At 44.6% G+C, this 27,985-nt stretch overlaps 1 protein-coding gene and 1 long non-coding RNA gene across 8 annotated transcripts in view; one reads left to right on the plus strand and one right to left on the minus strand.

The window, feature by feature from the left end:
- KIRREL3 (kirre like nephrin family adhesion molecule 3) overlaps positions 1–27,985 on the plus strand; it is a 563,974-nt gene that overhangs the window by 317,682 nt on the left and 218,307 nt on the right. The window lies entirely within an intron of this gene.
- On the minus strand, positions 2,998–27,980 carry LOC119470171. Its single transcript, XR_005199043.1, has 2 exons — positions 27,896–27,980; positions 2,998–3,316 (listed from the first exon to the last, which is right to left on the minus strand). It is a non-coding gene; the product is annotated as an uncharacterized LOC119470171 (long non-coding RNA).

Raw genomic sequence — 27,985 nt, forward strand, 5'->3', positions numbered from 1 at the left:
TTAGAGGAGGAGAAGAGGAAGGAGAAAAACAGGGAAGCCAGAAATGAGGGAGACAGGAAGAGAGAAGGAGACAAAAGGGAGGGGAAGACAAGGACAAAGAAGGCTGTCCTGCTGAGGACCATTAGTGACCAGACCATCAACTTCCTCTTCCCAAGTCCCCCCCAAATCCTCCCACCCCCCTACCCTGTGGTCCAAGCCAACACTACCCCTCCCCTCCCACACAGGCAGGCAACCTGCTGCACCTTTCCTTTCTTTAGAGGTGTAAAATGACTAATGAATACCAAAGCAAAACGATTAGGTGGCCTTTACAAGCTTCAGTACCTACCAGGATAACTATAAGTCAGACTGGCATCATAAATGCCTTTTCAAAAAGTGCAGACAAAGGAGGAGACTGACCCAAAGAAATCAATTTAATCCTGAGTGTCCTCTCTCTTTTCTGATCATCAGTGAGTCAATTCTGACTAGCCCTGGTAGGAGAAATTCATCAGAACCCTGAAGTGGCACTTCAGCCAGATGAAATCATAGCATGGCAGGCACCGTGGACACCTATGGTTTCCCTAACACCCTCAGAGCCCTGAGGCTTTGTGGAGGCACCTTGGGAGTACTTTGGGGGTGCAAGGAAGCCAGTTTAACCAGGAAGTTTTGTTTCAGGGTATTTTTATGTATCATTTCTTTGTTTCCATCTAATCTATGATAAGGATTCTGCTGTTCAAAATATCAGCAATGTTGAAAGCCCCAATCTTCTTCAGAAGGGCAGAAATGAGTCCAGCAAGCTCAGGGGCTTTCCCAGAAGGGGCACAGACTTGTGTCTGCAGCCTCCTCCAGCCCACCCCTCCCCCCATATTGCACACACTTCCTTCCCGTCGGCCCTGCCCAAGGTGCTACCCAAGATGCCATCCCACTGAGCAGGCAGCAGCTTCACAGCTATCAGCAGAAGAGGCAGCGCCATGCTAAACTGCCTTCAGAATCAAGGTGGAGCTGCCCAAAAGCCTGCAGCCAAACCCTGGGCCCTGGATCCCACACCCTGCAAAGGACCTCTGAGGCTACAGCCCATGACAGTCCCTGAAAGGGGACCTGGGTAGGAGTGACTCAGTGACCCTGGTAGATGGAAGGTAGGTGGACCCACATGTGTCTGGGGCCTGGCCAAGGTTTCAAGATGGCTTCCTGATTCTACTCCATGAGCAGTTTGCATCCCAAGAAAGAGGAGGCTCCCAGGCCTGCTGAATGGAGCCTAATTGGAGACATTCACTCCTCATAGACAAAAAGGATAATATCAGCACACTGGTTTTCAGCTTCTGAACTTCAGACCCATGTTCCTGAGGTCTCTGTGATCCCTGTGGTTCTGCCACCAATGCCCTGGCCAATCATGAGCATTGATGGAACACCCGCTGTGTGTCAGGAAATCTACCAAATCTCCTTTATCCTCCTGCAGCTCTCCACGATGGGTGCCCTTACTCTTCCCATTTTGCAGATAAGAAACAGAGGGTTAGAGAGGTCTAGTGGCTTTCCTAAAGTCACCCAGAGACCCTCGGTGAAAACAGTGGATGCCCAGACCCACTTCTCAGAGTCGGATGGGACAGTGTTTCCCTTTGTGGGCCACAGCCATCTGGGGAGCTGTCCAGAGACCCCATGGCCTATCCCACTTACTTGCAAACCATCAGACTATCCACACATTCTAGTACTTCAACCTCAACTGTGCCTTCCAGATTTGGTTCATGCCCTTGGAAGTGGCTCCCAGAACTCTTGTCACCCCATATGTCCCAGTTTTGGGGCGAGAAAATGTAGGTCATGGTGTTCATGTAATATGGATCAAAGGGCTTGACATTAATTCTTATCTCTAAAAAGGAAAGCTATCTGAAATTCTATCATGAGTTCTACTCTTTTTCTCTTTAAATCTTAAACATTAATCTCTCCCTGCTATATTTTCTTAATATCACTAATACCCCTAAAGAGTAACTAAGTAAGCTGCTGCTGTGGCTCACACTTGTAATTGCAACACTTTGAGAGGCTGAAGCTGTAGGTAGGATCACTTCAGTTCAGGAAGTGCAGACGAGCCTAGACAACATAGTGACACCTCTTCTCTACTAAAAATCAAAAACATTAGCCAGGCATGGTGGTGCGTGCCTGAAGTCCTAGCTACTTGGGAAGCTGAGGTGGGAGGATCGCTTGAGCCCAGTAGGTCATAGTAATTTAATGGCATCTTAGGGTGAATTACTTTACCAGATTTCCTGTCCTCATAGAACAGGGTTCCCCAACCCCGGAGTACCAGTCCACAGCCTATTAGGAACCAGGCCACACAGCACGAGGTGCATGAGTGAGCATGCTGCTGAACTCTGCCTCCTGTCAGATCAGCAGAGACATTAGATTCTCCTAGGAGTGCCAGCCCTGTGTGAACTGCGCATGCAAGGGATCTAGAATGTGTGCTTCTTACGAGAATCTAGCTAATGCCTGATGATCTGAGGTGGAACAGTTTCATCCGGAAACCACCTCCTACCCAGGTCCATGGAAAAATTGCCCTCCATGAAACCTGTCCCTGGTGTCAAAGAGGTTGGGGACCACTGTCTTAAAAAATGGACAAAAGAGCTCAGCACTCAGAGGTCATCACTCATTTGAGGGAGAAAAGACCTGAAAGAGAGGAGCGAGAGGAAAAAACAAAATGGATTCCACACCTACTTGGTATCACCAGGTTCATCTCACTCCATCCTCCCAGCAACCCTGGGAGGAGGACATTACCATCCTCATTTGGCAGATGAGGAAACCGTGATTCAGAGAGGATAGGTAACGTGCCCAGTGTCACCCATTCTAACCTAGAAGGAAGAGAGAGTGACTATGGGGATGCATAGAAGGGAACACATTTAAGAAGCATGTCAGCAACTGATTTCGTGACCTGCAGAGCCCACAGACCTGCTACACAGAATCTGGGCACACACTCCACAGCAGCTCTGTGATGCCCACTCTTCCTTCACCCAGGTCCTACATATGACCTTTTCACTGTTTACATGAGGAAATAATACCTTATTGCTTTGCATCAAATGAAATATGACATGAACTTTAAATTTGAAAATGAATATAAAGATGTAGTCCAGCCTTGACATCTGGTCTCCTGATTCCCAGACTTATATGTTCTTTCTTCCTTCTGGATTGTCTGTAAAATCAGATGCTGAAAAATTCTGAAAAATCTTTCTGTTGCATGATTTCATTTTTCTAAATGTACATTTGATTTGTTTGCAAAGTATTTCTTGTCCCTCAAGGCCTGGGATTCTGAAAGGTAGATTCCTCAGGAATACTAATCCAATATTATCAGCCTCACAGAACCCTGAACCAGAAGAGAATGGGAGTGGAGTTAACACTAAGAGAAATTCAATTAAACAAATATTTATTGATCACCTGCTATGCACAAGGCCCCAGGCCAACTCCAGTGACAATTTGCAAGGCTTTAGCACTGACCTCCAGTGTGTGCTTGATCTGGGGTGTGTGTGTGTGTGTGTGTGTGTGTGTGTGTGTGTGTGTGTGTTTGTGTCTGTCTGCATATACATTCCCAGGAGCACACACATGGACAAGTTATTATAGCTCCCCCCAGTCCTCCACTTTTCCTATGATGAACTGAAATGGATAAATCCCCATAAACTGCCTCCCTCATGAGTAACCTTGGAAATAAGTCCTATTTACAAATATTTCATCAGCCCACCTACCTCTAGCTTCGTGCTCCCCTGATGACTGTAGGCAATAACATAAATAAAACTCAAAATGATTTCTTTCTCCTCCACATCAATCATCACTTTTCCTGAACAGATAGGCAAGTTATTGGATGTAAGGCTACTCTGGAGGTGTGAAGGGAAGGTCTACAAATTCTGGCCACAAAACCCCACGGCTTTTGGTCTTAAACCCTAGGCAGCCTATCTAGGAAAAGAGTGAGCTGTATCCAGGCAGGTGACAAGGGGCACCCTTGGGAAGCTCCTGGCATTATTTCTCACATTTTGCCACCTGGGAGGGAGCTACAAGTCCCTTTAGTCATTGCTGAAGGAAAACGTTTTGACATGAACCCTCATACATCATGATGGAGGTTAGTTACCAAAATGCACACATTTGCCTTAGCCGGTTTCATTTACTACCCTTTAAATTATTTCTCAGCCTTGCAAATCTTGCTGTGACAGACAGAGCAGTGGGGGAAACCACTAAGTGTTCATTTTTCATATAATATATTCCAATCCTGTTATGTCGTGCTGCTGAAGGTAATATTTCTGGCATTCATTTAATGAAATTGACATTGATGAATGGTTAATTATACAAATTACATTCTTATTAAATCCCCTAGAATCAGTGCCTTAAAATTTCCTAGCTATGGGCTTCTTATGGTTGATACCTTTTTTTTGCTCTAAGTATCTCCTCTGTTGGCTGCTATAAGACTCATTCTGCATATTTTTCTTCCTCTAAGAAACTTTGAAAAGCATTAAAAATCCCCTAGTTAAGGCAATTACTGCAGATAAGTTAATCTTCATGGGATGTTTAAACCCCAGTCCTTGCATATGTTTATCCTGACTTTTTTCCCCTCTCTAGATAGTTCCTGCCCCAAAGGGAAGAGGGAAGGGAAGACTCTTCTACCTTCTGCTGAATAATGGTCCAATGGGATGGGAGAGGAGAGAGAATCAGCAATCAGCATGTGGCCAAGTCCCTCTGTTGGCTGCTGGCCATATATATATATATCTCTCCAGTAGAAGAGTTGATGAGCATTGGGCTAATGGGAGTGGATCAATAGTGGTCCCTTGCATGCTAAGTACCATTGGCTGGCATATTACCAAGAAAGCAGCCTATTTTTTGCCTTTTCACTGAGGCTAGAAGGATGAATCATATTCATTAAGATATTTTTTTTTTCTATTGCCCTCACTGCTCACGAAGGCAACCGATCTTTACTGAGCATCTGTTACATGGCCAGCACTGACTAGGCACCTCCAGGAATTGGAATAGTCTCAAGTAGTTTACGTGTGTTTTGATAAATTCATCTCAAAGAACAATTGTACTCTTGGATTGTTTCTTTAATGAGGAGAAGAAACAGAAGGGTTTCTGAGAGAACCAGACTCAGGCTTCAAAGCCATTTTTACCTTGCTCTGAGTCTTCAAATGCCGCAGAAGGAGAGGCTTCCTGCTTTGTACTCAAAAGCTATGCTGCACACAGGCTCAGGTTGGTAGTCTTTTAACTCAAATTCTCTCTCTGGGACCTTTTCCCTTCACATACATTTCACTCTTTGACCATTCAGTTGGCTGGGACAGTTTGGGTTAGCTTATCTAATTTCAACCTGTAAATAACTGAGTCTTGTTTGGACTATTTGTAGTGGATTGTGGCAGGTAAAAGTATGCAATTTCCAATCACCAGTAAGACTGAATTTCACCTTATTTTAGTGGGTCATGTGGAAAAAAAACTTCTTGATTTATACTGAGTACTATTATGTCAACCAGATTTTAACACTTATTTCCAGAGTTCAATGTTGAGGTGAACTGTCTATAAAGTCACAATATTATGATTAATAATAATAACTCTCTAGTCATAAAGACTTGGATTCAAATCTTAGCTCTCCTATTTCCTGGAACAGGCGTGTGACCTTATACACTTAAACTCGTGTCCTTCCTTATAAAATGGAGGTCATGGTAGCTCCTTTAAAGGGAACATGTTTTGGACCCTCAAAATGAACACAGAGCACTTAGCAAAGGACATGCACAAGCTGCTCAATAAATGGAGCCATTTAGATTATTTAGGCATATTTCTCAGCTGCAAGAACATAATGCCCTTCTAACTGGCTTAAACCATAAGGCTATATTTTGTTTGCTTAACAAAAGGTCCAGAAGTAGATGACCCCAGTGTTGGGCTGCCAGCTGAGTGATGTAATCATGAACCCAGGATCTCCCTGGTGATTCTCCACCATCCATAACATGTTCCGTTTTCATCCTCATGCTCACAAGATGGCAGCCAAAACTCAAGTATCACATCCACTTTCAGGAAAAAGGGGAAGAGGGCAGCGCCATCAAGTCCTCATAGTGTGCCTTGCCATTTTGTCAAAAAGCAAAGCATCTTTTCCAGAAACCCCTCAGCAGAGCTCTCCTTACATCTCATTGGCCAGAACCTGGCCAAACGCTCAGATCTTCAGGACTAGGCGGGCAGGGGAACAGGAAGTTGGGAGTGGCTTTTGAGTAGCTACATCATTGTAATCCAATTCAACCTCAAACGTTCTCTTCCGAGCAACCGAGGTAAAGTCCAGCCATCCTTCCTTTTGCTGATTGAAAGGTGTATGGCCACCTCCACTGATATCCTCTCTCTGTGCAGGCTTCACCACTCTCCCGCCAGAAGGGATGGCAAAGGGTAAGACTGGGCGATGCACAAAGGGTTCTTTTCTCCTCAAGTGTAACTAATTCTGTAAGATCCCTCCCTTAGCGCAGCTCTTATTGAACCTGCAAGGGATCTGACTCCACCATCGTGACCCAGGAAGAACACTTCTTCTCCACTTCTTATGTCAGCCTCCAACTCCACATACCCATCTGTGCTGGAGCCAGCATGTGCAATCACATATTACTAGTTTTAATTGTATAGCAAGGGAGAAGATGGGAGATATTAATCAGGTGCTGTAAGCTCAGAGAGTGAATGTAATAAATAGACTATTAAGTTAACCAAGTTTTCAGCTTCACTAGTGAAAGCTGCCATCTATCTTGTGTGGTTTTCTGCATGCTTCATTACCGCATATAACCATACTGAAAAAATATGCCTTATCCTTTATAATGAGATGATAAGTTCCCTGCAGTGGATGTAGCAGATCCTGATTCTGAAGCTCCATGAAGCTGGAGCTTGGGTATGGGATGTGTCTCTGGGTCCCAGGGCCTGACACTGAAGCAGATGAAAAGACAGGGCTTGGTAGTGACAATAGCCATAATTATCTGGCATATTCCCAGAGCACCAGGTATCTGAGAGCTTAGACCACTATCACTTCCTCTGCCTCGTGGAGATGCAGTGAAAGGGGGAGATTCACTCCAACCTGTGGTCAAATTGCAGTTGTTCCTGGAATTAACTCTGTCCTGCTCTGGTCCAGGGAGCTCCCTTGGACTCATTCCGGGAGGACCCACTCATGCAAGCTGCTGGTAGACTTTTTGTCTTTATTCCCCCATCCGATCCCCACTTCAGCAGTTAGCACAGCAGCAGCTCAGTGAATACAGCCAGACAGAGCCAGGTACCCCTCCCTGTTCAGCATGCTTCCACTCACTGTCTCTGGGGCCTCTGACAAGTCATTTAACCTCCGAACCTCAGTGCTCTCAACTGTAAAATGGGGTTGATAAGGCTAGCTTTCCAAAGAGGTGGGGAGAATTAAAGGAGGCAATAGAAAAGCACCCAGTCTATGCCAGCATCCTTTGTCCAGGATGAAGATTCAGTTATCAGAGGGGAAAGTGAAATCCTAAAAAGTCACAGTAGAATGCATGTAGCTTATGGATCCATTTATAGGAAATGTCCAGAATAAGGAAATCTATAGCCTCTTCTTATTAATCCATTAACCAGGCAGTTAATTAGTGGTTGTCTAAAACCTGGGCTGGTGGGGAGGGAGAGGCTGAGGCTAAGGGGATAGCTAAAGGGTACAGGCTTCCTCTGGAGTGATAAAAATGTTCTGCAATGGACTGTGGTGGTGGTTGTTCATATCTGTGAATGCATTAAAAATCACTGAACTGTATACTTTAAATGGGCCATATGTGAACTATATCTCAATACAGCTGCTTAAACAAAAAAAACTTTGGGAGGCCAAGGCAGGATGATCACTTGAGCCCAGGAGTTCAAGATCAGCCCTGGCAACATAGCAAGACCCTATCTCTACAAAAAAATTTTGAAAAATTAGCGTGGTGTGGTGGTGCATGCCTGGAGTCTGAGGCAGGACGATTGCTTGAGCCTGGGAGATCAAGGCTGCAGTGACCTGTGGTCAAGCCACTGTACACCAGCTCGGATGACAGAGGGAGACTCTCTCAAAAGAAAAAAAAAATCAGCTCTAAATAAAAATCAAAAGTTTCAGTAGTAAAAAGAGCACCACATGCTGCCATGGGAAGCTCTGGATCACATATGGCGCCCAGATGCATCTTTGGCCTAGGCAGGACAAGGCAGTTACCTCGAGTCCAGGCAAGAGGAGTCCAGGGCCACGTCTGAGTTTCCTGAACCTGAGAATTCAAAGGCCCTTCAGACTACACATTCACAGACTTTCATGGGAGGTTCTTTAGAGGACTCTCAGCATCTCCCTGCAACTCAAACAAACAATACAACATCTACAGGTGCAAGTTTGAGAAACACTGGTATAAGAGCAGCCTCAGTGTGGCCATCTGCAGAGCCACCCTAGTGGCCCTGGGAGACTGAGCAGCTCCAGGGTAGTAGAGAATTCTAGCCTGGACTGAGACAGGATGGATGGGACAGACTTCACTCAAGGCTATGAAAGCATCTTCTCAGTCTCTGCCCTCCAGAAGCCTCTCTGCCTTGGCCTTGTCCTGAGTGTTTCACTGCTGATGGTTCTGCCCTTTCTTTCCTGGTTGATTTCATCTTTGTCTGTGATATTCACTAGCCCTCTGATGCTGATGACAGCCCTGCTTGTAATCTCGAATGAGGTCTCTCTCCAGAGCTCCAGACCTACGTGGCCAAACAACCCCACCTGAATGTCCCCAAACCATCTGAATTTCAGTGTGTCCCAAACTGGACCTGGCATCCCTCTCCCTTCTCAAACTTCTTCCTCCTACGGGCTTTCTTATTCTTGATGTTAACATCATTGTCCCTCCCGTTTCTCAAACTAAAAGCACGAAGTCATCAACACCTCCCTCTCCTGTCTTTCAGACAACACGTTCATTCAATTCTGCCTATTAAACAGCTTCCTCTTCTCTGCTTGGATTACTGCTGTGGCCTCCTAAGTGGTCTCCAAGCTTCCAGTCTCTCCTCATTAATCCATTACCCATTCAGCTGCTGAAGTGATCATTTCCCTGCTTCAAATGACTTCCCGTTGCCTACAGAATAAAGTTCAAATTCCTATGCTTGGCTTACAAAACCTTTCATGAGCTGACCCTGTTAGTTCGTCACTTTTTACTCCCTACTTCCACCATGGTTGGCTCCCCGTTACTTAGGAAGCAGGCTGTTTGTTCTTGGGAGTGGCAAAGACAGTAGGCACTGGGATGTCCCCACATTGCATGCTGGTAATTGACCTCTTGGTCTCCACTACCCCCAGATTCCCAACTAGAGAAAAATTATCTAATACTGCTGCCTGCAGGTTTCAATCTTATCATAGCAAACTTCACTCCCTACTATCTGACTCCATCTCTCACCTCCATGTGAAAGCAGAGGTAAGCCAATGCTAAATGTTGTTCATTGTAACCTCAGTCCAAAATTGTGGCTTTTAAAATATAGAATTGAGCCGTAATTAATAACATGCCTGGTGCATAATCACAGAGCAAAGCAAGAAAGACCCAGCCCATTAGGTCAAACATGCTGAGTGCTGTGGAATGTAGAAAACCATTTCTAAATACATGAATAGTAGCTGGAAACATAGAAGGTCGGATCATTGGCTCCGTTGGACTTGATTATATAAGACTGATATATAAACACTCCAATGTTGGGATGGTATGTTTAAAAGATAAATGAAACCAGCAGGATCTAAGAGGCCCTAGGAGTGAGCCCTGGCAGACAGCAAGCTCCAAGGTGAAGGCCTTCCACAAACCCTAAACTGGGATGTGGCCCAGTAGACCCAGGTGCCCCTTCCTCCTCTTAAGGCGAGGCAGATGCCATCAGGTCCTTATTGGTTAACATGAGCTGCACCATGACAGCTGGATCCCCACTTTTCAGGTAAAAATGAAACTCACTATGCCACCTCCAGCCATCCACATGGCACAGACACCAGTAGTGTGTTTTTATGGCTGGCCCAGGCTAAGGGACTGGTGGGAGTGTGCAGGGTAAGCACACCGGATTCTTAGAATCCATTGACTGTGGGCAGCTCTTAAGTAGAAGTTAAAATTCTTGGCCCCCAAGAAAAGATGACAACTCAAAGCCCTTACCATCCTTCTCCCCTAACTCCTCCAAATGCCCTTACTGTGAAATTTGGAAGAGAAATGGAAAGAATCTCCTTTTGTAGGTCCCCAAGAAGTGCAAGGGGTGTTGGTGAATGTCAGTATTAGGGGATGATTTCTTGTTTGGAATTAGGAAAGGAGATGGGCTCTGGGCCACAGTGTCAGGATTCTGACAGTAGCTGGGCAGGCTGTTGTTGGATGCTCTGTCTGACTGGGGACTGAGCAACAGTATTCTTCATCCTATTGATCAGCTTTGCTGGCTCAAGCCCTTTGTTTATACCACCCCTTTGTCTGGATATCTTAGCATGAAATCAGGACTTACTAGCACAAGGTATGGCACATAGCAGGTGCTCAGTAAGTGCTTGCAAGAGCTGAAAACCTGGATGGAGATCACCTAGTATGCCTTCAAAATCCCATCACCTTGTGACATAAATTGGAGATGAATCTCACAGACAGGCAGAAGATATAGTCTTTGAAGTCTTTTCCAAGCATCAGAATTCCCAAAACATTCATCAGAAAAGAATTGCCCTTGCCTTCTTTCTGTAGCATTCCAGCAGAGCCAAATGGTTTCCAACGGAGATTCTAGGAGCATTGAAGATGAGAACTTGAAAGGGTCCTGCCTTCCTCTGGGTCTCATGCCAATGTCCAGTAAAGATATCATGGTCCAGCGGCAGTTAAGGGGTTCACTCACATTACACAGTTAAGGGGTTCACTCACATTACACAGTTAAGGGGTTCACTCACATTACACAGTTAAGGGGTTCACTCACATTACACAGTTAGTAGCAGAGCTATGACCAGAAGCGGCTTCATTTTCAGAGAAGGTTTCACATAGATGGGCCCTCCTGGCCTGTACTGAGCTCTGTACAGAGGGAGAACCCTCCACCCTTTCAGTAGTTTAACTCACGGGAAAACCTAAATGTGGAGGGAGGAAAATCTGTCGTGGTGTTTAAAGCTTCTTTCAATGCTTCTATGAGCAGGGAAAGGATTGGTACATTTCTCAGAGGAGGAAGATCTTACAGACCCAACCCCAACTTTTTCTTGGATTGGGAGACTGTTCCCCACACTCCTCACTGTTCTGCTCTAGGACATCCCATGGAAGGCGCAGGAGTGATGAGTGAGGCCCTGAGCTCCCATTTATTTTTCCTTCCCCAGTCCCTGTGCCAGCCGTGACTGTGGTGGTGAGTGAAAACACAGATGAATTTTGGAAACATGGTAAGAAGCAATTGTTAATTCCTTGCCTTTAGGTGCTCCCTTCTTCCCTTGAGTCTTGAAAATCAGCATAAATTCCTCGGTCAGGAGAAGCTATCAAAATACTATCCATCTGGATCCAATTTCCAGAGCTGCTGGGCTTCAAAGTGACCAGAGTTAAAGGCCTGTCCATAAATTTTCCTCTTGGTGCCACCTGCCTGAGCCCAAGCTCTGCCTGCAAGCCACCTGTCCTGACCAGATAACAGATGCGACCGGCTCAGATTCCACACACAAGGCACAGCTCTCTCACTGACCTACCAACCTCGCCGCCCTTCTGAGCCAAGTGTGGCCTCATTTCCTTGAACTTGGTTTATCTGGTCATCTGTGTCCCTGCGTCTTGGCAGGTACGGCTGTCTGCATTCGTGGAATACAACCAATTCCCCAACACCCAGCTCTGCTTTGGTTAACATAGCCCTCAACTGTATTCCTCCTTTCTGACTCCAGCTGTACACCAGGGGACCATTTCTGTCTTTAATATTTTCCCCAGAGATGGAGGAGGGCCAGGAGATGAAGAAACTCAAGCCTATTTGTTATGCTACTTTCTGTAATTTGACGAAGCACAGATTACTGGAAACTGGCTTACGAAATTTTGAAACTTAAGACAAGGTTAACGTAAAGCAATTAAAACACTAGTTCAAATATGAGTGAGGGAACTCGTTGGTTAATTAACTAGATTGTTAGTTTAGGTAGTTAACAAGTAAGGGAGAAACTGCTTGGACATAGAAGAAATGAAACACTCTAACAGGTATCTGACCAGAGAGCTAATTCCCTATGTACTCTTGAAATTGTTGTTATTATTCTTTGTATCCTCCTAGCTCCATGCTGGGAACTGAGGACAAGGACCAAATACATATTTTTTACTATACACCAACACCATTACAGTATTGTACAGAATAGTTTCACGGCCTTATAAAAATCCCCTGTGCTTCATCTATTCAACCGTCTCCTCAGCCCAATCCCCTGGTGACTACCGCTCTTTTACCCTCTCTATAGTTTTGCCTTTTCGAGTGTCATATAAATGGAATCTTACAGTATGCTTTTTCAAACTGGCTTCTTTCACTTAGCAATATGTATCTAAGATTCATCTGTGTTGTGGCCTGATAGCTCGTTTCTTTTTATTGCCAAATAGTATCCCACTATATGGATTTATAACAACTTTATTTGTAGGAAACTGACATCAGTACCACCTTGTCCTGCTGGTTTCATTTATCTCTTAAACATACCTCCCAACTTTAGGGCCTTTATCTACAGGCTAGTCTCATATGATCAAGCCCAACTAAACCAATGATCTGATATTTTGTGTCCAGCTACTGTTCAAGTCTTTAGAAACAGATTTTTGCTATTCCATGGCACTCAGCGTGTTCGACCCAATGGGCTGGACCTTTCTTGTTTTTCTCTGTAATTATGCACAGGGCATAATATTAATTGTGGCTTAATTGTATATTTTTAAAACCCAAGTTTATTCATCCATTCACCTACTGGAGATCTTCTTGGTTGCTTCCAGTTTTGATGATTGCGAATGAAGATATTATAAAGCTTCTCATGGAGGTTTTCGTGTACACATAAGTTTTTAAATCAGCTGGGTAAATACCTAGGAGTGCAATTACTTGATCATGTGGTAAAACTATGTTTAGCATTGTAAGAAACTCTCAAGCCGGGTGCAGGGGCTGGCACCTGTAATCCCAGCACTTTAGGAGGCCAAAGTGGTAGATCACCTGAGGTCAGGAGTTCAAGACCAGCCTGGCCAACGTGGTGAAACCCCATCTCTACTAAAAATACAAAAATTAGCTAGGCATGGTGGCATGTGCCTGTAATGCCAGCTACCCAGGAGGCTGAGACAGGAGAGTGGCTGGAATCTGGAGGCAGAGGCTGCAGTGAGCTGAGATTGTGCGACTGCACTCCAGCCGGGGTGACAGAGCAAGACTCTGTCTCACAAAAAAAGAAAGAAAGAAAAGAAAAAAAAAAAAAAACTCTCAAACTATCTTCCAAAGTGACTGTACCACTTTGCATTCCCAGCAGCAAAGAATGAGAGCTTTGTTGCTCCATATCCTTGCCAGTATAATCAGCTTTTCTGGATTTTAGCCATTGTAAGAGATGTGTAGAGGAATGTCATAGTTTTAATTTGTATTTCCCTAATGACAAATGATATGGAGCATCTTTTGATATGTTTCTTTGCCATCTGTATATCTTCTTTGGTGAAGTGTCTGTTCAGATCTTTTGCCCATTTTTTTTTGAGATGGAGTCTCACTCTGTTGCCCAGGCTGGAGTGCAGTGGTGCAATTTCTGTTCACTGCAACCTACGCCACCTGGGTTGAAGCAATTCTCCGGTCTCAGCCTCCAGAGTAGCTAGGACTACAGGTGCACACCACCTTGCCCAGCTAATTTTTGTATTTTTAGTAGAGATGAGGTTTTACCATATTGGTCAGGTTGATCTCAAACTCCTGACCTCAGGTGATCCACCTGCCTTAGCTTCCCAGAGTGCCGGGATTACAGGCGTGAGCCAGCTCACCCAACCAAATCTAGGTTTTTCTTACATTCTTTATATTAAGTTGATGAAGTTCTCTTCTATTCCTAGTTAATTGATAGTTTTTATTATGAACAGGCATTAGATTTGGCCAAATGCTGATTTTTTTTAATCATTATGCCTTCTGTGTGGAGCATGGATTTTAGGGGACAAAAAGAGGAACAGGAGGCTAGTTGGGAAAACTAATACAGAAGCCCAGACAAGAGTTGATGGAGGCTTGGGCTGGAATGGTGGCAGTGGAGAGAAGTGAATAGATTCTGGATGCATCTTGAAATAAGAGCCAACAGGACATGCTGGTGAGTGGAATGTGCTGGGAGAAGGAATGGGAAGAGTCAGGGGAGACTGAGGCATGAGCTTGAGCAATGGGGTAGATGGTGCTGCAATGCACTGACATGCTGAAGACTGGGAGAGAGGTAGATGTGCAGGATGGGGGCTACAAGTCCGTTTTGAACATGTTAGGGTTTTCGGTTAACTATTAGACCTCCAAAAAAAGATTTGGGAGGACAGCTGAATCTACAAATATTTAGCCCAAGGGATAGGTCAAGACTGGATTTCTAATTTTAAAAATCATCTGTATCTCAATGGGATTTAAAGCCTTGGAATGTCATGCAATACCTCGGGAGAAAAATGTAAATGGAGAAGAGAGAAAAGCTCACAACGAAGCACAGGAGTCCTCCAACATTCGCTGGCTGAGTGGGTAATCTGACACGTGGGAGGGCTTGAATGAGTCAATCACAGAGTTTGCAAGTGTCCCATGTGTGCTACTGAGATCCGTAGCCATGCACAGGAAAAGATGTATTAGTCCAAACCAGGAGTTAAAAATTTAACCACCCACAATCAAGCCCTTAAATACACAGATATTACAAGAATTAACGAAAGATTGGGGAATATGTTGTTGGGTTAAAAATACATGGGATTAAATAGGGAAAAGTTTTCTAGTGGGCATGATCCAAGACCTGAGAACCAAAGGAGAGGTATATGTCTCAGGGAAGGGGGAAGACCTTGCAAGCATTTGAAATACCCTGAAGGAAAGCTTGACTCGGTGCCAGGATCACAGCTCTAGAAACCCCTTTTACTGTCATCTGTTCAATGCGTCTAACAACTCCCAACACTGGTCACTCAGGGGTATTCCTGCCAAAACAAACAAGAAAAAGATCCACAAACCAGAGAAAAAAAAAAAAAAAAAAAAAAAAAAAAACCAAGAACAGACAACTTGGGAGGTAGGAATCTTTTGATTAGCTCCATACTTGCAAAGCTTTTACCAAGAATTGGCAAAAAGGGATTGAAATTGAGATGGAAAGCCCTAACAGGAGACTAAAACTTCAAGTGTCATTGGAAACGTGCAGCCCCTCATCCTGGACACTCTAACTCTCAGTACACAGCACCCCAACATGGCAGGAAAGGAATGGTTCAAATTTTCTCAACTCTGCAATAACCAAATGCCTGTAGGAATAGATTGTTAGCTGCACACTCAGAGCTATGGCTTTAAACTGGAGCCAAACTGTATTAAAAGCCCAGGTGAGCCACCGAGGGGAATTGAACTTTTTTGGGGAAAAAAAAAATGGCCTGTCAACAGCTCTTTATAGATTTGAGACGGCAAGTGGGACGCTAACCACTGGTTCCCAGCTACAGTGAAAACAAAGAGGGGGGCCTCTCTGTCATCCTAGAAAAGCGAGAAGGAACTAATGAGGAAGAACAGGAGGAAAGGCCATCATTCTGGGTGCAGTTGACAGAGCTCCTGATCCCCAGGGGCATCTCCCTAAGCTTAGACAGCAAGTGGGACTGTGGGGAAAAGGAAGCCATCTGGGGAGAGGAAAGGCCGCCTCTCTTCTATAGCCAGGGTGCTACTTTCTGAATGGTTATGTTCCCCCAAATTCATGTGCTAAAATCCTCACCTCCAAGGCAACGGTATTAAGAGGCGGGGCCTTTGGGAGGTGATTAGGTCATGAGAACAGAGTTCATGAATGGGATTAGTGACTTTATGAAAGATGCCCAAGAAAGACCTCTTGTCCCTTCCACAGTGTGAGGACACAGAGGGAAAGCACCACCTATAAGAAGCCAGCCCTCACCAGTCATCAAACCTTCCATCACCTTAATCTTGATCTTTCAGCCTCCAGAATTGTAAGAAATAAATTTCTGTTGTTTGTAAACCACCCAGTTTATGGTGTTTTGTTATAGCCCAAACTGACTAAGACATCGGGCTAGGCTATCAACCCCTTATGAGGTGCTGAAATTGTTCAGAGACAGAAGAATCCCAGCTGTGAATCACTAAAGAGTGTGACCAAACAGCCTTGCCCCTTGCCCCAGAGAAATAAGCTACAAGATTTTTCTCCAGGATACAATAGCTCCAGGATTTTAACTGTTTTGTCCCAAGATCAGAAAACACCAACCTCCCCAGGTCAGCCAGAGCTGTGACCTCATGTGCAGTATTCAGAGGCTCATCCCACTCCTGCCCAAAGTGAAGACATTTCCCTAAATGTCACTGGCCTTTTTTGGTTCTTAAATTAGTGCCCCTACACACACATTTCTCAAAAATGGAAGCCGTAACTATCCCAAACAAGGCCCCAAGAAGAGTGTCAAAATCCAGGTAGAGTGACCGTTCACCTGAGCCTGCATGAGTTGAGAGCGTGTCTGGGAGCAGAGCATAGAATACATTGATTGCTGAGTCCACCACAGCAAAGTAGAAGTTATTATAGCCATGGCGCTCCAGAGAAAACAGAAGAGACCGCCTTTCTCTCACTATTCTCCCATCTTCCCTCTACCTCGCGTTGGGAGTCAAAAGTTCATCCTTAAAAACCCACTATTTTCTAGGCAATTCCATTCTGCAAAATTCCATTAAACTCATAGACTACACCTATGTGCAAACAGCCCGGCTCGTTCTAAAACCACATTACTGTTCCAGCAGCCATTTCTAGGCAGGCAGTTTTGATCAGAAATGTTTGTCAAACAACTCAATATCCAGCTGTGTGTGTACAGTACTTCTGAAAGATATTTGTAACTGGAAATTGTGTAGAATTCAAGCGAATGGAAATGGACTTTTGCTGTGATTGAATTCATTAGTGGCACATTCTCTGATTGTTTTCTTTTTTTTATTTCCCGTAACTCTTGACTTTCAAAGTTATTTACTGAGATGCTTTGTCCTCCATCATGGAGTAGTCTGGAGCTTTTTTCCTTTGCTTTTTAACCTAAAGTGATACCTCTCCCTGAAACAAATTGTACAAAATGATGTAGAGGTCTTGGCAAATTAAAGTGCCTTGTTCCAAAAGCTCCCTAGTCACTCAAGCCTTTCCTTGGATCCACATCAAGGATTCGAATCTTGTAGGACTAGGAAATGCTGACCCTGAGACGGTTGGCTAAGCCCTCTCATTCCCCAGGGATCTTTCAGCAAACCTGTATCCATCCCAGACTCAAAATGAATGTACCCGTACCAGCAATGCTGATTGATCCACACAGAAGCTCAGTGACTGGTTCCTCAAGAGCATGGTCTTTTATTCTTCTGATGAAAGACATGCTAGTCAATACAAATAAAAATTGGAAAAGCAAAAACCTCACCAGAGAGAAAAAGAGAGCTGTGTTTAACCCTAAGTGTTCATATCGTGCAGTAAGAAAATAAGCCAAGTTGGTAAAACTCGACAACCAGGCAGCACAAATCACTGATACTGTTTTCCTCGTGCCACGAAAGTGAGACAAATGTTTCTTCATTGTTTCTATGTAAAGGAAATGGGTTATTGTTCAATAAACTTTGCTGTAACTTTCTTATCATTAGATTTGTCCCTTCTTGGTAAACCCTTAGAAGGCTCAGAAATCCCCTAAGAGCTGTAATGGTAGTTGGCCCTCTATTTTTCAGGAACTGGTTAGACAGTTGGTGGATTTCCCCACTTTTTCTTCCTCCCCTTTCCTTGGTGCTTAAGCACTTCCTTGCTCACTCACTTCCCTGCAGGAAGAGAAGCTGGTGCCTGGACAGGAGGTGAAACCCAAGGCTGTCCATTAGAGATACAGGGAGGAGGAGGACAAGAAAACCTGAAATAGCCTGCCACATGAGAACTGCATTCCAAGAACCCATGCTCTTCCTGCTGAACCAAGATCCTGCTGCCCTGATTTATTATTGCTTAATGGTTCCTCAACTTCTGGGACATAGACAATCCAATAGGCAAGTGGTTCTGAAGCATGGATGCAAATCAGAATCTCCTGAGCAGCGCTTTCAAAACAAAAAGGTCCAGATCATAGCTCCAGGCATTCTGATTCAGTAATAGCAACAACGCTTTAGACTGACACAGTGTACGTATCAACTACTCTAAACTTTGTATATATTTTTACCTCACGTCATCCTCACAATGGCACAAGGTGATGGATCTATTATGATTCCCATTTTACAAATGAAAAATGAATGCACACAGAGGTTAAGAAACCTTCCCAAGGTCACACAGCTAAGTGTTGAAGGCAGACCTTAAACGCACATGGCGTGTTTCCAAAGTCTATGCTCGTCACCACTGGGGCTGCAGTGTGGGCTTCAGTCCATTTCGGCTGCCATAACAAACGATCCTAGACTGAACAACAGAAATGTATTTCTCACCATTCTGGAGGTGGAGAAGTCCAAGATGAAGGCAGATCTGATGTCTGGTCCAGGCCTGCCTCCTGGTTCATAGACAGCACCTTCTTGCTCTGTCTTCACATGGTAGAAGAGGGCAGTTCTCTGAGGCCTTTTTTACAAGGGCACTAATTTCATTTATGAGGGTTCCACCCACATGCCCTAATCACCTCCTAAAGGCCCCACCTCCTATACCACCACCTTGGGGGTGAGGATTTCAACACATGAATTTTGGAGAAACACAAACATTCAGACTGTGACAGTATGCTCCCATTGAAATGCCTCTTGAAACACATACCTGGCTAAGAGCCTCTGTACTCTATCTTATTTTAAATATTCTTATAGTAGAATTTTTCCCTCAGAGCTGACAGTCTAGTGACAAAACACATGTGTGGCACAAACAGAATGTGTCAACTGCATCATCCTGCAGACACCATTCCCAGACTATTCGCTATGTTTGGGTTTTCTTTTTAATGGGGTCTGTTTTTTTACACATGGGCTGTTTCATCAGTAACAGTGTTGAAGCTCACCTCAGGCAGGTGGAAGCAAATCTAGAACTTTTTAAAAAATGTATAAAACTACTATGTGATCTGCCCTGCACTTGGCATACAGGATACAAGCTGGATAAAGTAGAGTGCCTGCACACTGTGAGGGGTGAAAGAACACACTCCAAAATAATCATGTCATGAATAATATGTCGAAGGCTGCAAAGTAAGAGCGCAGTTCATTCTGCCTGGAGGGGACAGGTTGGTGACTTTCGCTCTGGACACTGTAGAATGAGCTCCAGCTACCTGTGGGTGAGGCAAGGAGCGCACCCCTGTCTAAGGGCACAAGAGGTTCATGAACGAGGAAGTAGTGCCATCAGGCTACAGCCAGGGATAGAAAGGAAAGTGGCTCTATGAGGTGTCGTTGAACCAGCCTCCCAGGACACTGAAACAAAGACACCAGCTTTTTAGATGCCCCACAGCCCAGAGAACAGCAGTGGCCATCTCCAAGAGGGAACTGGCTTTGGCATGCAGGAAGGGCACATTGGAACTTGTAAGGATGGTGATCGTCTGGGCAGCTCTGCTATAGAAATGACTCCAAGAGGTGATCGTCTGGGCAGTTCTGCTATAGAAATGACTCCAAGAGGTGAGGTCTGAACATCTTCATCCCTTTCAGTATCTCAAGAAGATCCATGCCTTCCTTGCCCCTGAGATAGCTCTAGCCCAATATGACAGAGCTGTCTCATTTAGAGCAGGCAGGTGGGAGGAGGGAGGTGCTTCTCAATATGGGAAAAATAAAGTCCATGTCCATGAGGTCTCATGAGACTTCACTCTCTGCCTCGGCATGCCTCCTCTCTTACTCTTGCCATGCCTGTCACATAGGACAAGGATAGGTTCTGTGTGATCCTCTTTGGACCTCTACCTAGGTGCTGAGATGATGATCATAATGAGTATTAAAAAAAAGAAAGAAAGAAATGCTAATGGCCCCAGCAAAAGCCTACAACCTCACTCTGATCCTCAGAATGGTAATAGAGAATGGGAGGTGCATTATGGATATTCCCACTCAACTTGCTCTAAACAGCTCCAGTATTAATGGAAATTTTAATGAAAAACTAAACCTCTATTAGGTTGCCATGCAGAATTCCCATGACATGCAGAGTCTGGTAAATTTCCCTTGTGCCAGGGATACAGGCTCAAAAGCACAGACACACACATTCTCAGGAAAATTCCTTCCAATCTCCAGACCTCGTGCTTTCCCCTGCTAGCCCAACTCTGGGGCTTTACAGGACTGGAGCAGCTCTCCCATGCTTATAGTCAAAGCAAGCCCTGTGGCACTTCAGTGAAAACTAATTCCTCATTCCCTTTCTTGCTCAGAGATCATGAAATGTCAGAGAGCTCCGAAGGCAGCCTCCAAGTCTCTCACTCTCCTTGTGTTGCTCAGATGAAATCTAGAGCTGACTCCAGGGTGCAATGGGTTCAGAGGCTAGAAATCTAAGGACCTAGGGACTGTGCCTCCCCCTTGCTGGTCTCCCTGCCATGTCACGTGCCACTTCCCTGGGGACCTACCAACCTCAGCTATTTGTACATTTTCCAGGAGAGCACAGAAGCATATGCCCCATGAAATGTTTTAATTATAACAAGCAGATCCCTCTCCCTGTGTAGTAGAAACCAGTACTACCTTAGAGAAAACCAGGAATTGTAGGAGATAAACCATTGAAAGCTTTGTCTTGTTAAAGCCAGACATGATATCAAAACTTCCCCACATCCCCCTCCTGCCTCTCACACTCCACACTCCCCGTGCTCATCAATCCCATGTGTGGAGATGCTCTGCACTGTTCTTGCCCGTTCTTCCCTTGCCAAGACTGGGCAGTATCACTGACATCTGCTCTTCCACAGTATTCCTGCCAGAAGGGACAGTGAACAGGGAGTATGGATTCCTGGCTCCAGTTCTGAGTAGAAATACATGAGTAAGAAGAAGAGGGGTGCAGCAAAGAAAAAAGAAAGAAAGGACTTTAGAAAAAGTAAAACCCTACACTCCAGAAAGCTAATGTTGAGAACCCATTTGAAGCTGGGGTGACCCACTGGGTCTCTTCTTCTTTTTCTGCCCCCCATGTGACTTTCTTGTCATATCACACAATGTGCTTTGCTATCTCCTGCTGCTAGGAATTGAGTGTTTTTGACTCCTCCAAAATTCATGTTGAAACCTAATTGCCTCCAAAATTTAGCTGTTGCCAATGTGCCAGTATTGAGAGGTAGGGCCTCTAAGAGGTGATTAGGCTATGAGACCTCCTTCCTCTTTAATGGGATTAATGCCCTTATGCAAGAGGTTTCATGCAGTGTTTGACTAACTTATTCTAGCTTGCCTTCCACCTTCTGTGTATGAGGATACAGCAAGAAAGCCCTCACCAGACCACATGCCAGTGCCTTGATCTTGGACTTCGCAGCCTCTACAACTGTGAGAAATAAAATTCTGTTCTTTATAAGCAACCCACTCTCAGGTACTCTGTGACAGCAGCACGAAGGGACAAAGACACTAACATTACCAGTGCACAGCTTTCCTAAGTCTCTAGTGCTCTCCAAGGGGCCTGGCCCCATTTTCTGTTTTTTTTGATGGTCAGTGGGCAGACTCCCTAAAGTCATTTACTGTTCGTATGGGAATGGGCTCTTAGTCATAGCAACACATTTTCCTTTTTTTGTTTTGTTTTTTGAGATGGAGATTTGTTCCTGTTGTCCACAGTAGAGTGTGGTAACAGAATCTCAGCTCACCATAACCGCCCCCTCCTGGGTTCAAGCAATTCTCCTGCCTCAGCCTCCTGAGCAGCTGGGATTCCAGGTATGCTCCACCACCCCTGGCGAGTTTTGTATTTTTCATAGAGACAGAGTTCCTCCATGTTGGTCAGGCTGGTCTCGAACTCCCGACCTCAGGTGATCCACCCACCTTGGCCTCCCAAAGTGCTGGGATTACAGGTGTGAGCCACTGCCTGTATTCCTTTTTTGGGAGGTCTCTAATGCTGCTGTTGAGTAGTTGCCCAACTCCTCTGTGATTGGCAATATAAACTCCAGTGTGCCCTGGGTGACACGCTTTTCATGAGGTAGACTGAGGGCATTTCAGACCCTGGTTGAGTAAAAACTATTAGGGGAAAATTTATCTTATTCCTCTCCTCTCAATGGGCTTTTTGGCTCTCTCCTTTCTTCTCCCTTCTCTCCTTTCCTTTCTACCCACACCCCATCTCCCATAGTTGTTTATTTCCTGGCATCCTGTAAAGAGGAAGAATGCTGTTTCAAAGACTGAGTTTGATCTTCAACTTTGTGAACTTAACCAGAGCCTCCTGTTTTCCCTCATACTACTGAAGAGGCTTTGGCTCAGGCTGTCTCAACCCTGCTTGCAAGTAAAATCTCCTAGGTGATTTTTAAAATTATTCATACTGAGGACCCACCCCTGACCAATTAAATCAGAATCTTTGGGCAGTCATAGTTTTCTAGCTCCCCCAGGTGATTCTAATGTGCAGCCAATGATGAGCACCACTTTGTCTAGTGGCATATCTGAAGCTCTAGACAGCTGTCCTCAGAAACCCATCCCAGAAATTCTTCCCAGTTTATGTCCTCTGGTTTTGATTAGGGGTGGGCCCAGGGAGTTGACTGGGTACAAATGAAAACAGTAGACCCTCTAGTTATTAGTTACACACAGAAAGGACTCCATGAACACAGATTAACCCTAGACATAGGCTTTCTGACCCTCTTAAGGATTGTGCCTCCTCCTTCAATTATCCTTCAGCCCAGGTGATTCATCTCTCATCATCATTCGGGACAGAATACAGAATTGTAAAAGTTGTAGAGGATTTCTCTCATTCTTCTTGCGAAACACAGCTGGTGAGATTGTCTGACAATAGTATCTCTTCTCTTTGTGATAAACAACATACAACCAAACAATACTTATCAGAAACCCACACGAGGCATGACCCTCTGCTAGCTGCTATTTTTTCTGAGAGACAGTGTCTGTGCCATCTGGGAGCTGATGTCATAAGAAAAAAATGACACCATCCGAAACATGGCAACCCAGAAGGCAGTTACAACATTGTGTTTTCTATTTTCCTTTTTTCTTAGTTTGTTTTGGCTTTAAGATCTATTTGGGGTATTTCACCAAGATGTTATATGACAGAAGACACTGGCCAAGACATCATAAACATCAGTGGTTTCTTCAGAGACTAGGTTTCTGTAAAGACTTACTCTTTCCAAGCCTTTCATCTGGCCTCAGATGATCTCCCCATTGGCCTCTATCTCATCCTCACTTTGCAAAAAGTCAAAGCAAAACATAACTGTTTGCCAAGACTCTATCCCCTATAGCTTCCAGGATGGTGTTAATATACAGCCCAGGGAAAACCATATTGCATTTTTTATTGGTCTTGGAATGGCTTCATCCTTTACTAACCAAGCCTCATCTTTCTCAGAGTCAGTGCATGTTCTAGCTGTGGGACAGTTTTATGGTTTACTGACTTGGCAATCAATGTGACATGCTGAACAAAATTGCTTCTCTGGCCTAAGAATGGTCAGGTCATCCTTAAAAGTTTGCTCTTCCAATGGGCATTCAACCTGACATTTCCAGCCATTTGCTTGCCTCTCTCGGGGAGCCTGTGTTATAGAGGCAATGGGTTCCCTTCCTGGAAGTGGTCCAAGACACACAGTCAGTTCTCAATTAGCCACGGTAATGGAAGCAAGCAGCGGTGCAGATGATCCAAAACAGCAGATTATCTGGAAATCATTTTTACTGGCTTTGGAACAAATGCAATGATGCAATGCACATCAGTGTGCACATGTGCATACGTCCCAGCAAGCATCGTGTTTCCCATGGATTGTCTCTGTCTTGTGTGTATTAGAATTTGCATTCTCTGAGGTAGCATCATTTGGAAGTGAAAGTAAGCATCCCAACTGCATCACCAGTGACAGGGAAGCTGGAATGGAGTAAAAGGACTCCCCAGGGTATTTACAGAGGCAATGGAGAAGGGCATGGAGCTCTGTTTCAACAGTCCTGTGGGCACCGCTGGCCTCACAGTTCTCTTCCCCCACGGGGCCCCCTTTGCCCTTCACATCCCCCGGCGTTGGCTGGTGCCCACTGTCTGCTCCAGATCCTGGCAGGACTATCGGGAGGTCTCCAAGCCACTCCACAAGCTGCACGGTTACCCCTGCTTGATAGCAACCCCAAATTTTTATTGTGTTTTTCAGCACCAGAATGCCACCTGGAGGGTGGAGCTTGTCAGATGCTCCTATAAAGTAAGCCCCAGGCCACCTCCAGCCTTCTTTGGATGTTTTCTGCAAGTTTTTGAGTTGCCGTTAAAGGCACCACTTAGTAGCATGGTTCTCAAACTTTATTGAACACAAGAATCACCCATCAGCTTGATTTAATTGCATATTCCTGGGCTATACTCATAGAAATTCCAGTTAAGTTGTCTGGGGCATGTTTCTTGAATTTGCGTTGTTGTCAAGCACATCACCCCATAGAAGGCATCCTTTGAGAAACTGTTTAGAGAGCCATTCTGACTCTGCTTCTGACCTGACTTCAGGCAACATCTTGAGTGAAGGTGAACGTTCACCTTCTCATGGTCTTTAATCCTCCACAAACCACTCTTTTTTGTCCAAGACCTATGTGTGATGGGCCAGTAGGGACCAAAGGGCATTGGTACACAGGGTGGGACAGTCTTTACCAGGTGGGCTGGGCAAAGTAATTAGACACTTGGAGCAGTGTGCCTTCCTCCCAGTCTGACGCTATTCAGAAATTTCATGGGCAACCCAAAAGTCACAGGCTTCTTAGATGATATAACTAATAGTAACTCCTATATTTTGAGTGCTTACTCACTGGCATTATGATAAGTGTTGCACATGAACTTTCTCATTGAATTCTCTTAGTCTTATGAGGGGTTACTTTCATTTTGGGAGGACCCATGGAGAACCTATCTCAGCCTTTGTAGATCTAGTTTTAAAATAAGAGAAAAAATAAATAAACTCAGCATGTCTGAGATTTTTGAAGAAAAGACAGCATGTAAAGCAGCTAATTATTATTAGCATTCATGACTATATCCTCGCAGGCAAGAGGAAAAAGTATGATTTTCTATAGTTTTCTAAGAAGTGGTTCAGACTAGAGCAATTAGCTAACTAATTGGCCAGTCTAAATGGTTTCCTGTGATTTCTTTTGATGGATGCCCACTGGCCTCTTCTCCTTGTAAGATAGAAGGGTTAGGTCCATCCAACAGCTGTGACCAACTGCCTAAAAGGGGGTTGTCGCTTTGGACATCTTCCCATGCTCCAAAGATCAGGGTGGACAAAGTAACAAGTCCGATTGTTTATGTGGTCACTGACTTTTTAAAATAAGCAGTAAGAGTCATGGTTACATAAAGGACTCTACTTTCAATAGATTATCCAAATGTCAGTCTTACAAAATCAAGCAGGGTCTCGTGGAGAAGCAGGAAGTAGAAGAAAAGTCTAGAGGCAACAAGAAGGAGAAGCTGTTGACATGGCACCTTAAAGACAAAGAAAAGGTCTTAACAAGAGGCAAATCCCATTCCGGAAAGCTCTCCAAGTCAGTAATTAAAGTATATCCAGCAAGGTAGGGCTGGCAAAGTATAAAAGATCAATAGGTTAAATACTTCATGTTGTTTAATCAGATAATTAGCACAAATCAAATATTACCTTACGGAGGTTATTAGGCTAAATGAGGGCACTGCAGTGGTGAACATTCATTACTGAGACACCAATGGATCATGAAAACAGCAAGGTACATCTGAGTCACCTCCAGCCCTGAAATGAAGTATAAGGAGGCCAGAAAGCCTTTAGTCACTGCATCTGTGCTTTTTCTTTAGAAGTGGCTTAGGAAGTTGGGGTAATGAGTTTCCCTAGATAATTAAATATACCAAGTCTTGAAGGGTATAAAAATAACCCTGTTCTCAAAGCTGGGTATATCCATTGACATGCAAAAACCATGTAGATATCTACATTGTTCAGGATCATCTAAAGCTTGCATATTCTTCTTGTATGACATTAACTTCTTGTTATTCTGTGCAGCACCATTACAGACATGAGGGCATTTGGGTATTGAAGCTGTGAGTCTTAAAGAGAAGGGATTCAATGGAGGAGGAGGGGGCTAACTAAACTCCTCCAGAAATGGGAGAGCTGTGACAGACACAAAGGGACGGGGTGAGCCCCAGGCTTTGGCAACGCCATATTCTCTGTGAAACTGATGGGATCCAGGAGGAGAGCTCTGTGGACTGGTCATGAATTGTGCTCCATCAGCCTGGATGGTCTTGATCTGGTCGAATTACCTTCTCGTCTCTTTCAGTAGATAGTGGTAAAGTCTGATTGGAATGTTCCTGAAAACTAAGGGGAAACAAAAGAGGGGGAAGCCATAGAATTACAAAAACATTGCAGCGACTGAACACAGCACAGGTTTCTGCATGGACACAATCAGAGTTGCACAGATCCACACAGCCCCTGTGCAGAAATGCCAACTGAGTCTCATTCCGTCCCAAGCCACCTCAGTCCTCTTCGGGCTGGGGACACACCATCACTGTGTCATTGTCTCTGTCTCCCTACTCCACCTAACCCCCAACCCAGCTACAGGCCCTGGGTTCCCACAAGTCCCAGCCCCACTCTGGGTGAAAAGAGGAATGACACTGCCCTTCTTTTCCAAAGAGCACATCCCTCTCTGGCATCGGTTCCTCCAGCACTTGCCTCTCAGACTGGTGCCCTGCCATATGTGGAGGTTTCTCCTGATCTGTGTCTTTCCAGGTTGGTTTGCTTGGTTACTAAAACATGTTAACTGGCTGGATGTCACGAGGGCTCTACCTTTTCAGAACTGACCCACTATTTCCCTAATATTTTAAACCAGTAGTTTTCTAACTAGGGCCCTCAGAGCCTTGAGCTTCCATGGAGATGTATTTTCTAGTTTTGAATTCTCATTTTATTCTCCTGAGAAATTATGCATGATCCATTATTAAACATACAGGTAACACAAAGTTCAAAAGCCTGCCATGTTTATGGAATAAACAAATGAAAATTAAACATGATACAGTGTGAGGGAAAATCATGGTTTCATTTTTTTTGTTTTTGTTTTTTTTTTTTTTTTGAGACACAGTCTCACTCATCACCCAGGCTGGATTGGAATGCAGTGGCACGATCTTAGCTCACTGCAACCCTAGCCTCCCGGGTTCAAGCAACTCTCATGCCTCAGTCTCCCAAGTAGCCAGGATCACAATTGCACACCACCACGCCCAGCCAACCCCTGTATTCCTAGTAGAGAGGGGGTCCCACCACGACAGCCAGGCCAGTTTCAAACTCCTGACCCCAAGTGATGCACCCACCTTGGCCTCCCAACGTGCTGGGACCACAGGCGTGAGCCCTCGTGCCCAGCCAGTTTCATTTATTTTCATAAGAGATAGGTTATGAGTGCCTGATGTAAAGCTTAAAAGTCATCACCACACTGTGCTAAAGATATTGAGAAATTATGCAGGGAGAAATCTGTGCAAATTCATCTTCCTCCTCAGCATAAGATGGTAAAAGATTTAAACTGCCCCTGTGGGTAAGACAATCAGCTCGGGGACTGAGCAGGCAGTGCCCAGGACCCAGCAACCACTGTCACCCACTGCCTTATCCCTCCTTTATGCCAATTTTGTATGTTGAGATTCCATGTAAATTCTCGTTTTGTAAAAATCTACTTAAGATAAGAGGTTTGGAAACCTAGGTTTTCCAGAGATTCCAATGATAGTGGTATTCTATTTTCTTGCCAAAACATACAAAACAATTATAATATTTGAAGGCTTATTGGGCGCTAAGGGTTTTCAATATATTATCTTATTTAAATCATCTTGCAAATGAAGAAACTGAATCATGGAGGCTATGGTTAAGAAACTGGCCCTGCATCTCACAGATATGAATGGCAGCACCAAGAGGCATCTTTCTGACTTCAGAGTCATCACTCTGAAGGCCTCCCTGACCTCACTCACCTGCAAACATTGCTCCTGGGAACATCTGATGTGGCTGGTTCGAGAGACAGCTCTGGTTTCTTATTCCTTTGCCCAGCATAGATAATGGAC

The sequence above is a fragment of the Cebus imitator genome, unplaced genomic scaffold (genome assembly GCF_001604975.1).
Source record: "Cebus imitator isolate Cc_AM_T3 unplaced genomic scaffold, Cebus_imitator-1.0 Scaffold0, whole genome shotgun sequence".
NCBI lineage: Eukaryota > Metazoa > Chordata > Mammalia > Primates > Cebidae > Cebus > Cebus imitator.